This window comes from Hippoglossus stenolepis, chromosome 10, assembly GCF_022539355.2.
Source record: "Hippoglossus stenolepis isolate QCI-W04-F060 chromosome 10, HSTE1.2, whole genome shotgun sequence".
NCBI lineage: Eukaryota > Metazoa > Chordata > Actinopteri > Pleuronectiformes > Pleuronectidae > Hippoglossus > Hippoglossus stenolepis.
The window spans coordinates 9,375,367-9,388,146 of NC_061492.1; the positions used below are offsets into that span (position 1 = coordinate 9,375,367).

General features: G+C 40.0%; 1 protein-coding gene across 1 annotated transcript in view; it reads left to right on the plus strand.

Moving 5' to 3' along the window:
- Positions 1-12,780, plus strand: part of LOC118117009 (SAM and SH3 domain-containing protein 1) — a 48,026-nt gene that overhangs the window by 19,030 nt on the left and 16,216 nt on the right. The window lies entirely within an intron of this gene.

Below are 12,780 nucleotides of genomic sequence, written 5' to 3' on the forward strand. Positions count from 1 at the left end.
TTAGAGCACTTTGACAACTCCTCTGGCTGCAACAAAAACCTTTTTACAGGGTTTGACTTGTCTATTGTTTTTAGTGCAGAATATTACCACATTCAAAATGATGCACTCTTGAGGTTAAATTGAATTCTGTGCCCACTTTGGTCAGAAAAGCTTCACTTTCAGGACTGCAGAGAATTGCCTCCTGAGTGGTATCTGGATATTGTGTTCAGCATGTGTGTGGTCATATGCCGTAGAGAATACATGATGGAGAGGCGGCATTTGCAAAGCAAGTGATTGACCTTGATGTATGATATGATGATGTCATTCAGGGCCTGGGGCCGAAGTGTTGCAGTGTTCCTGTTCATCGACAGTATCTGACTTGCTTCGGCTCTAATGCGTTTGGGCACAAGTTGCAGTGAGACAATGTGTATCGACCATACAAGAAAAAACATTAGTTTAGATCACATAAAGTCATAATGTCATTGTAAGATTTTTAAAAAAGCACTACACAGTGATTGGTAGTCTTGCATATGGTTTGTATGAGATCTCTGATAAGGATTTATGAGGCTCCTGCTGCTCTCCCAATACAATGAAGGTGCATGATTCTATTTGTGGTGCTTAAAGATATAATATGTAACAATTCTATATTAAATTAAAACGACCACACCTATGTTTTTACATTTTCTTGACTTGTACTTACATTATCCCAAATGTTTCCAACAAACCCAGAGAAATCCTCAATTTTATCCAAGACATATCATTTCGGTCGCCTTTTAATTGTTACATCTGCTTTACGCGTGGCTTTGCTATAACCTCTGGAGAAAATGACATCTAAAAACACTCTGCTAGCCCAGTTAGCCAGTCAGCTGTCATTTCCTTCCACTGTTTGTATTGGTCACTTGTAATGGATCATGTTTATTATTTGCTGTTTGCTGTGTATTGTGAATAAAGCTTTAATATAGACCTCATCCGTGAGCATGATTTGTGCCATCATCAATGGTGGTAAAGACAACCGCCCCCATGCTGCTTCATGACATGCTCAGACTTTGAACAATTTTAATTGTGAAAAAAATGGAAACCTCTGATTTGAAATATGATATATTTTGAAATATCAATAAAAAAACATATTAAAAATATTATTATTATTTTTAAAAAATATTAAAACCCTTAAAATTCACACTAATTACTGCCTGACCACAGGTGCTGAGGGATTTAAATAAGCCCTTTGAAAAGTAATTTGGGATCATACAGATATTTGGGACAGTAATGCTTGATTTAGTCATCTTTCAAAAATACGCAATATTTTGGTACAATTGTATCTTCTTGCTACTTGTAAAGGATTCGCCAACAGTTTTAATCAGGGCATGTAGAGCAGTCATTAGCTCGCTGACACCCTGTGGGTTAAGTGGCGACTGTAAGTACCTTGTGGAGTCTCCATTCATGACTAACCCCCGTCTGTGTTGCTGCCCAGTGTCACAGGCTCCCACAGACGTCCATCCAGCTAGACAGCTGTAGTATATACTGAAGCCTGTGGTTCACCTTTGCACTAGCAGATTTCAGAAGTTGGCATGTATTCTGGTGTACCCTTGGCTTTCACTGAGATTAGTGCAGACAAGCTAAAAAAAAGATTCCATATGGCACAATGAGGACAACGTAGCACCACACCAGGGCCACTGGCCCCCCAGGGCTGGTGGGTTCTAGTCACGGTGATTCACTGGTGAGACTAGTCATCCCTCCAGCTGTGCATCTAATGAATATTAAAATAAATTGTTTAGAAATAGAGAGATCTGACTCATTAAGACTTTATTTTTGCCCTGCTGCATACCTTCTCTTGACTTTTATCAAATGAGACAGTTTACATCTTGCAGAAAGTTTCCTAAATGTCACATGTCACTATTTCCAAACATGCAAAGCTCTTGGCATTTAAATTTCAAGTTCAGGGAAAAGGTTTTAGAAGGTGGCATGATTGGAGATTAGCATATTGTCCTCTCCATGGTAGGAAAATGTCCCTTTTAATTTGGAAAACCTACCGTACCGGAGGTCAACGATAGCTGAGTGAAGATCCCTAATACAGCATCAGAATAATAACACAATTTAATTAAACACTGTTCTCAGCTGAGCACAGTTTGTTGTAGGTCCTGGCTCGATTGTTGGCTAATATTAAGCATTTGTTTTAATCCCCTTGGTGTAACAGATGGATGGGGTTCATCCACAGGACAGAGGACAGTGTATTTAGAGGAAAGTGTCAACAGTGCTGTAAAATGCTGCATTTTAATTACATATGTTTTATTAAATTAATTCAAATCAAGCCACTCGACCTGACCAACTGAAATCACTGCCTGTGGCCGGAACTGCTACCTGCTTTGGATTTGATCTAATTTTACATTCTGCTAACCAGTTTAATTTGATTTGAAAATTGTCAGAGATTGTGTTTTTTTAACGTCTTTAACCAAGCACATCACATGTAAACACCATTCATATGCGACTTATATAGACCAAGTAGACTCCTCACACTACTTTGATTATTTTTTAATTATTCACACTCTGACTTGGAACCTTAGTCAGACTTCACACTGAGCAGATGGGTGTTGGACTCAGCCAACATGAATTATTGCTGTGTTCATTTTTGGCAATGACACTTGATGCCACACAGTTGTCCTTGTTTTTGTGTTGTCTAAGATTCCTCAAGTGTGTTGCGTGACATGAGTTTGCGATCATTCCTGGAAGAAGTCCCGTTTGCGCCTCATGAGCCGGTGACTGTCTGCAGGCTGGCTGCCTCGATTTGTAGGTCAGATGCACTGTATTAAATATCTATCACTCAGACCTGCTTTTACGTTTCCTTTTAATGCATATAAGTGTCTGAAATCATGTTATTTAGCTGAGCGTGGATCTTTATCACTTGGTCACTAGTGGACACTTGGATGACTTGAACTTTTATACGTTATTCTCCAAAGTGTTTCTTAACGTAATGGATCCGAGATAGGTTCCCCAAATCAGTTTGTAAAAAAGCAGTGGCAGTGGAGTAAACAAGGAAGAGGTCAGAGCCGCTGACATTTAGCTTTCAGCTTTTTAAGGTTCCTCTCTGGATTCAGCCTTGCAGAAAAATCGATTCGAAGTGCAAGAGATTTTACATGGATGACATGAGACAGACAGACCTGCACAGGTTCAACCATGAATGTAAATTTGTGAAGTAAGAGATAGCTGCTTGGCTTGACTTCTGGCCTGGCTTTTTGTTCCAGCTCCCCACAGTGAATTTTGTCATAGACCTTCTTTTACAAAATACATTTTTTTGTTTTCTTGAGAGGAGGTTTGGGGTAGATACTGGTTTTTAGTGATTATACTTTTCATTTATCGGCTGTTTAATTGTTATTAAATGTCAAATATTTCCTCTTGAGTTAAACGGAGGTTATTTCCTGTTTAACAAGTCAGGACAGATTAATGTCTTACATGCATATACTGATCACCTTCCCTGTCTTGTCTTGATATCATTCTCAAGGTCATTTCCAAATCAAATGCACGTATCCATTATTCCAGCACTTTTCTCTAACACTTACATGAATCACATAATGGTCTTGATGGTCCACGGTGGCCAATAAAGTCAATATTAGATACGTGACTGCGTTCATCTACTATCTCATTAGCTCTGTAAAATTATGTATTTATGACTTGTCACCATATAAAATTGAACCCTCTGGGATATAACAGTTTAATGTATTATGATTCAAAAGCAGAGGGCAGCCTCCAAAGTGACCATACAGTTGTATGGAGCACAGAGAATGCTGGGTATTATCAGCAAACTAGATTTTAACAATATATTACTGGACTGATTTGATATATTTGTTGTATATACAGTTTTTTAGAGCTGTCTCAGTGTTTAGGCTTTTGTTTTTCTTTTTACCTATTAGTCGGCCCTTAAAACGCCTGAGTTGAAATAATATAGAAATCCCAACTGGTTTCCAAATATTTTCCATTTCGTGATCATCAGACCAAATTCTAGTTTTGCCCACTTTCCCCATCTCCCCAAAGGACGACATCTGGGCCATTTCCACTAATGAAAACTGTTCCTGTAAATATCCTCTTACCATTTTCATCCAGCTCTGTGATTGTGACTCTAGGTTTGACTTTTATTCTGTCCAACAATATAAAATCAAACACAAGCTGCTCTACCATCTTAAATATCCCTAAATGCACAGTAAGTCAGATTATGGACTCCCTTTGAGACGCTCACTGTCTGGTCAACTGATAAAATCAGTTGCACACTGTGTGGCCTTTGCAAAAACATCTGAATCGCATCTGTGGCGCTAACATTCAGTGTATGAGCTAAAGATGCCCAGTGGACAGAGAGCACTGCAAACGGCAGGGTTGTTTTCAGCAAATCTGGCACCTGTGTCAGTGTCACACATGCTTGCCAGATTTTGAAAGAGCGAGGAAATCTACTTGTGAGTTCCAGAGAAAGGAGGAGTGTTGTTTTTGATTATTTCTCATTCATTTTTATGTCTTTTTCTAAACGGGAGACGTGACCTCCCTCTTCATCTCCTCTCTGGAGACAACAGAGATTCCAACCTTCATTTACCCTTTCATTTTCTGAGCAGTATACCAGGGTACAGCAAAAACAATTTGATGAATTACTGAAAAACATTTCCATAAAAAGGTTCTTACCTTGATCACTGATTTGTAAATAAGACAGCCCAGGCAAACATAGCCAACAACTGACAGTGTCTCATGTAAACTACACTGTGGCAACACCATGCCGGGTTCGGAAAATAATTTTGAAATGATGTTCAGGGTCAGTCATGTTGGCTGGGCAGATGGTTTTACACTGCACATGCCTGTAACCAGTGAAATAAAGCAATAACCATGAATGCCAGGGACAGGGGAACAGATACTCAGTGCAGCTTATATTCACGACATCGGGGTCTCCTGCACGCTCATACCTGTAGAATTTCAGTTAGTCAGTTGTCTCAGTCCAAGCTAGAGCTGGATCGTTTTGACCCGATTTCCTCTGCCTCCCTCTCTACTCTGACTGCAATCAAATAAATAATTAGCCAGCCTTTTCATGTAGCCGCAGCTGCTTAACTGAAATCACATGGATGAGCAACTGGAAGGAGATAAAATGTGCTCAGCTGGGCTCCACGTTACTAGAAAACCAACACTGCAGCTCTGATATTTGAAGATTCCAACATGTTTGCTCGAGTGGAAAGACATTTAGGGGAATTCAGTAGTGCCTGTAATCCAAACACTCACAGACACAGACACACAAACCTGAACAGGAAGAAGAACATATTAAGCTCTCTGTTTTTGTCAGAGACTCGGCTTTCAATTCCGTCAGTCTGCTTACGTCTGATAGCAATTATGTTTGTGTTAACTGTCCACCTGTTTGTAAAAAAAGGGACTCTTAAAATGAGGATGTGAATGTTCGGGTGATAGGAAGCTGCAAATAAATGCGAAACGGGCATTTCTGTGACAAAGGAAGTGGGATTTTATTAGTCATTTTATTAACGTAGGAAGATAAAAACACACTGTGCGGAGTGTGATAGCTACTATGATCTGGATCCAAATCCTTGGCATCAGCGGATGTCCAATTTCAGTAGTAATCGAGGGATTTTAATTGAGGGTCATCTCCCTGCACACGTTATCACTTTGCCAAATGCAGCAGAGAGGATTACAGGAGTCTGAGTCTGAATTTAAACAAGCCTCTTGTCTGGTGGAGTGTTGGGTAAGTGCAATCGTCATCCCATGAATACTTTTTAATACATATTCATGTCCTGATGTTTGTCTCACATCAACTAGATTCAATCAAAACACTTCACATTTCATCCTCGTCAGGACCATCTGACTTCTGTGCATTATTAAAAATACTGCCCATCAATGTAGACGGTCGATATCAAAGTTTCATCGCCACTTGGCATTTCTCCTTGTAGCTTCTTTGTCTCATTTCTTCCTCACCTTGTCGTGGCCTTTATTTCACCTCGGGAGGAGAAAGGCTTTCACTAAACCACAGGACACCAGTGTATGAATCATCTATTTTTATTATCCACATTCAATATTCAAAATGCATAGTCTTAATTTAGAAACTCTCAGGATACAATCTCTGACATAATACAAGATAATACCTTTTTTTTCATGCATCATGAAGCAAATGGAGGCATCCAACTGTAGTGGTAGGAACACTGGGTGACAGGAAGTAAAGGAGAAAAGACATTAGGACCAAAGGGGAGCGAAGTGGGACAAAAGAGACGAGAAAAACTAAATGTTATGAATTAGGAGAGTAAAAGACAGGAAACGGAACGACATGGTTGGTGTGAGACGTAGAGATTTTCAATCAAGAAAACGATCCATGGGCCATCGAGGCTCGATGTTCCTCCGAGAGGGTGAGGGTCAGATTCGGATGAGCTTTCGATCAGAACAAGACTTTCCTATAATTACATGACCTAAAATAAAATAAATCCAACTGACTTGACAAATCCCAGCAGATAAAGTAATCATAATGTAACGTTATAGTGTTTGGTGGGTTATAGTATCACTAACTACTCTATGAACACCAGGGTTCCTTCTATTTATATTTTAACCTTTATCATATGGCCTTAAGATATAGATCCTGAAATTGAAGCGCTTTTTAAAATCATTTATTGTATTAGTTGATTTAAATTGCATTAAAGCACCAAAGTATGTGTTGTGTGAAATGTATAGCCTGCTGCAGGGATATGGTTTATAATGCATGAATTTAATTATTCAATTTGCTTTACATGAGTGCTAATGTCTGACTTGAACAGTTTAAGCACTTTACATTATTAAAATGTGTGATATTTCTTCGCCAAGGAGGTAAAAATATCACACACTTTATTAAGGTTTTGTTTTCATCTCAGTTTGTTTCTCTGTCTGATAGTTGGCAGGATTACGCAAAAACTACTGGACTGATTACTACACAACTTTGTTAAAGAATGTGTTTTCATAAGGGGACTGTTTGGTCATGATGGAAATATGCGCCCCTATTTTTTACAATATTGCAGATCTTGTAAATTGATCTCTGATGTAAAAGCTCATCTTTACAGAGCATTTCACTTCATTTTATTGTTTATAGCCCAAACACATAATCATGAGGATCGTGTTTGTACAAAATAGTTGCAACCTCTGCAGTATTTACAAGTGAACACTGTTTTCTAATTGATAATAAAACTTCAATGCGGCACATTGATTGCAAAATGTGGCTGTGAGGATGTTTAAACACTTTAGCAGCTGCAATACGATGAAGCTATTACTTCCTCTTTTTTGGTGATTTGGAGGTCATCTCGATTAATTTGGAAGTTTCTGCAGATGCTTGACTTTCATCTCGATAGAGTTAGTTGATAGTTGTGATGAATAAAACAAATCACATCAAATTAAAGATATCTAACAGATTAATTAACATTGATCCATACTTCCTATTCACCATTTCATGAACTATTGGGTTTTGTGCCAATGCAGATATGATGATTAATATTTAAACTGTAGCATTTGAAACCTGATTTGGATGTTGATTACCATGGCAACAGACAGCTTTGAAGCATTTGGGTCAGCCATGATATGTACTGTATATTTAATCAATCAGTTATGTTGACTTTTGAAGCAGTGCATCTTGGAGGAATCTTTTCCCAGTGAAATTATATATGTGTATGTATATGAAACTGTGGCAGCATTAATTATGTTTTACTTGTGTTTACCAGTATATGGGAATATTTGAGCTTTAGGAAATTAAGGTTTAATAGCTACACTGTCCTAAGCAGATCAAGAATTTCATCCATCATAGATCTCTGACCTATCTTGTATGTTGAACTATTTTCTAATGGGTTTTCAGGTTCACCATAGATTCTCATGCAATTCTTATGATGTCAGAGCACGGTTGGCTAGCTGCATTTAACGTTCATTAATGGATGTAGGATGGATGTGTACAGAGGAGGAGACTGTGCATCTGAGAGTTAGGAGGAGGAGGTAAATGGAGTTGGACAGGAGATGTTGTCAACAGCTCTGTTGGGATGTCCGGGGCTGTCAAAAGGGGCGTGTGCAATTAGTGCGCCTGGTCCCCTGAATGTCCCCGCGGTGTAAAGACGCAGTTCTCAAAAGCTGTTATAGAGTCGTCTCAGCTTTGTCTGGAGTTGCCCTTTCACACATGCAGCATAGAAAACTGAGAATGTGATATGTTCTCATCTATTGTAAATGCTCTGTCTGGTTTAGGTGAGCTGTGGCATCTGTGCAGAGCATGAAGGTGACAAGCACAGTTCAGCTGTGCTGCCGGAACGAGGGTAGAAATGTCACCACTACTCACACATTACTGGACATTACATGGACTTACCACGAGGAAGCTGGCAGAGTAAAGTCTGTTTAATGTGCTGTTCAGCGGATTCAGACATTTGCATTCACACATACAGCCCCTCTGGGTAATGTCTAGAAAATGTCAGGTTGGTAGTTAACGTGTGAAAGCAGCCAGAGAATGAGATCAGAGAATCAGGGGAGGGACAACTGGTCTGTCTGGTAGAGATGCTGGCAGTGAATAAACATAAACAAACAATCTTAGTAAGATTTCATGAATTCCGCGGATTAAGAGGACGGCTCTGGTTGGTCGGTGTCTGTGCAACAGCTTGTGTCACCGCCGGCTTAAAACTGGCTGCTGTCTACTCTGTACCACTTTATTTGAATGAATATGAAACGCAGACACCAAACTGCCTAGTTTGCATGAAATCTATTCATAGACAACATTGTTGAACTTTCTACACCAGTCACATCTCTGCTGAAAGGTGTAGCCTTTGTCTTTTCTTCATCCCACTTATTACCGTGCACTGTTGCCATGCTGTTTTTCAAAGTTAAGTGAATGTCTCCTCAGTACGTTTTTCCCACAAAACCTTTCAAAAGAGAAATGTCCGGCGGGTGTTTTCTTTCCTGACGGGAACAATTCACTTGTTTTTGAAACCCCGTAGAATGGCCTCATTCAGGGGCCCCTGTGCCCTTACGCCTCATGATTGACAGCTGCCCTTGACTCCTCCATTGTATCTCACAGGAGGATCATGGATGTTGTGGTCTTGTGAGGGGTGAGGGCTGATAATTCTGCCAGAGACGTGGCGAGCTGGCAGTCTGTTCTCAGGGGATGGCAGCACTGTCACAGAAGGGTAATTACCCGAGCATTGGGGGAGATGGGCAAATGAATTGATTTCAGCACCTCTAAATTAAATGTGGTCCACGGAACCTGAACAATCCACGGGCTGCTTCACAAACGAACCCACAACCATTCACAGAGCCCACATTACAAATGTGAATACACATGCTGTTTCTATTTGTGAACTGTGTTGAATTTTAAAGGGGAGGTTTACGTATTTGTTTTCAGCACCACTGAATTAAACATGCTCCAAGGAATGGGAACAATCCACAGGCCTCCCCCGCCATGAAAACCCTCTGCCGTCCAGAGGGGATTTAATACACACAGGATTTCCATGCATGTAATTTAACTGAAATTTGAAGATGATTCACGGATTGATCTCTGAACTGCTGAATTACACATGCTTCAGGGAATGGGGACAATCCAAAAGCTGCATCCTTCAAAACAAGATAAGAACCAGCACAATCCACTGGATACTTTCCCCAAAATATATTATATATATTTCCAAAATGAAAATTGTTCTGCTGAGGGTTTTTTAGAGACAACCATGTCCTGAATTTAAATTTGGGCTATGTGTCTTAAGCTAATGTTTAAAATCCCCATCCGATTTGCAAGATTTAGAGCTGTAGACAAAGGGTCTGACCTGTGCCTCCTGTCTGCCCTTTTAATCTTCTTTAGAGTTTCACTAGCGTCCGTTTTTTAATCTGGACCTCTGGCTGGTTTCCCTCTCTGGCATGATCTTCATTGTTTTTTGCTGCATGGCAGAAGACACCATTGTAGATTTTAATTTGCTTTTTGGAAGCCGTCTTGTGTTTTGGTTGTGTGTATCATTTGAAAAAATCATTACGTATCCTTATATCCTTGTCTGGAGTTAGTGTTGCTAATGCATTCAGAATGAGAGCGTTACAGCTGTGCACCGAAAGCAGGTCTTCTCTCTCTCCCTCTGTCAGTAGTGAGAGAAAATGTCTCAGTGAGTGACAGGCTGAAAAGTGGAAGCAGAGCTGTGTATCGCAGACCTCGCTCATGCAGTTCAGACAAGTTGAGGTATTCTATATGCAGTGTGTGTGTCTTTGACTGGCACCACGCATGTCACAATGTGACCCCTCTCGTCAAGCTCTCTTTTGGGACTTGTCACAATCCACTTACCACTCAGACATGAATGGCTGAGCTCGTCCACTGATCCTATTTTTCCCTTAAGGGAGCCCTGCATGGAGTCAAAATGAGGGCCATTAATATCCTGAGCTTTTGAAACAATTCATTTTATTCAAACATCCTGCAGTTGTGTGTCACCTTTTGTGTGCATGTGAACAAATTGCATTCACGTATCTGAAAGTGTGAATTTGGAAAACATTCTCTGCAATTTCAGTTTTGTAGCTTAAGAAATATTTTGTGCATGTGGGGAAATATTTTGTGCACGGATATAAGTAGAATTTGCACGTGTAAAAGTTTTTAAGTGAATCGAAACAAATTTTACCATTAAAGATTAAAGTGACTTAGTACATACAATATAATGCATTTGGTATGTCTATTATATACAGTATTATGAATAATTAATCTGATCAAGCATAATGTTTAAAATTAAATGACTACCGTATACTGTGAATATAATATGAAGTAAGTATAAGCGTTACACTCGAAGACAAAAGTGTAAATTCCTCGTGTCCTTACCTTTTCTACTTGTTTAATTGAGCCTGATTTGATTCTGTAGTTCGGAGGGCAGAGCACATAAAGAACATGTGATTCCACTTTCTGTGATGCTGTTGAATGATTTCATGGCTCTACCTGCTTTGAGAAAATAACCTCAAGTCACACATACAAAACACCATCAGAGAAACTGTAAAATACAAACCATGACAGGTTTTTCCTTAGAATTGGACCCAAACACAGAATATAGGTATTAGATATTTTCCGATATGCAATGTACGTATTGTGTCTCTTTTGAGCACTGAACGATCTCTGTGGGGCTCAAAACTCGGACAGGGATCTCGAGTGCTCCAGGTCAGCACAGGAAAACTTGATTATGACGGTAAAGAAGCTTGGCTGACAGGAAGGAATGGCGTCCTATCTCCACGCTACCCCTTGTGCTCTGAGGTGACGTGCAGACCACCGCTGTGTAGCCAGGCGGAAAGCTGCCCTTTGCGGCAGGAGCTGCCTGGGCCCTTTGGCTCCGCACAGAGAACGCACCCCAGCACCACCTCCGCCATCCATCTGCAGCTCAACATAATCTGCAGCCTCCTGCCGCAGATCTGACACTGGCATTGTTACTTCCTGCTGCTTCCGCTCGTTGCTCTGGAGTCAGTGGTCAGTTGCTAAAGATGAAGATTAGAGGCGGCAGGGTCACGATTAGACAAAGATGCTGAGGGGTTCTTTTTCCTCGCTTAATCTCACTAATACTACAAGCAAACAAGGTCACTACCCTTGATACTTGCTTGATGCCTCAAGGATATGTAAAGATGCCTTTGTTGATTTGTAAAAAACACTGCAGTGAGCAGAAGAGGGAAGCCCTACTGGTGCTGCTTCTTCTGGTTCTGGATCTCTTAGATCTTCGTTTACTTCTGCTGCTAAACTCGACTGAAATGTAATAGGATATCGTCGTTACCTGGTTCACAGAGGTGTTCTTGTCATCCCTACTTTTGCGGATTGAAAAAATAATATTTAGTTTCCACTTGAATGTCAATTTTCACTTTGCAACTCGCCATCACTCCACATAGCACTCGATCATTGGCTCATCAGTAAGTAGCTGATAAGCATTGATGTTGAGTTACTATTTGCTGCCACCTGCTGGTACTTGGACATGTTGGGTTTAAAAAGCCTCTGATTCATAGGACTTATCAATGTCTGTTCAACATTCAGACATTAATTAGTTGACAAGTTTATGCTGTTGGTCAGGTTTTAAGATAATATTTTATTGGAGTATTTTTTTCAAACATATATTTAGGTGATTGTTAAAGAGGGACAGGAGGGATGGGACTGGGTGAGCCGCTGTACCTACCTTGTTGTCAATGTTTATATTCGGTTTGACCTACTTGGCTGTTTTGTTTGCCGGGGTTTATTTTTGTCGTATGATGTACACACTCTCCAGGCAAAAACCCAGAGAGAGATGTTTGAGAATAAATCAAAAAACGATCCACAAGCAGCAGCTAGACTGCAGAGAAAAAGCAAGAAAACTGATCATACTACTCCCATTTTTAATGTTTTTACAGTGGCTACCTACAGAAGAGTATAAGATATATTTTTTCATTTCATGAATAAAGTTGAAATGTTGAGTAAAGACTTGAAATTTCAAGATTAAATTCAATATATATAAAACTAATAATGTTGGCACATATTGCTGTGGGGCAGTGGGAAATTGTGATGAAAACTGTCCAGGAGAAACCACACAAACTTGAAAAGATGGAACAGCGGCAGCCGGCATCAGTCACTCCTCTAACTGGATTTAATGGACCCGAGGAGTTGACATTTTGACTTTTATTGTCCTCTGATAACCTCCGTCAACCCATTAAATTGTGCTGCGGATCTGGATCAGGGGGCGGATCCAGGGATTTTTATTCCCTTTGTTTAACTTTGCAAGATCAATTTGAATATTTTCACCATTTTCACAGGGAATAATTCACGGATGTTGATTTTAAGGGGACTGTTGGGCCTTGGCGGAGGTATAAGCTCTATGGAGTGCA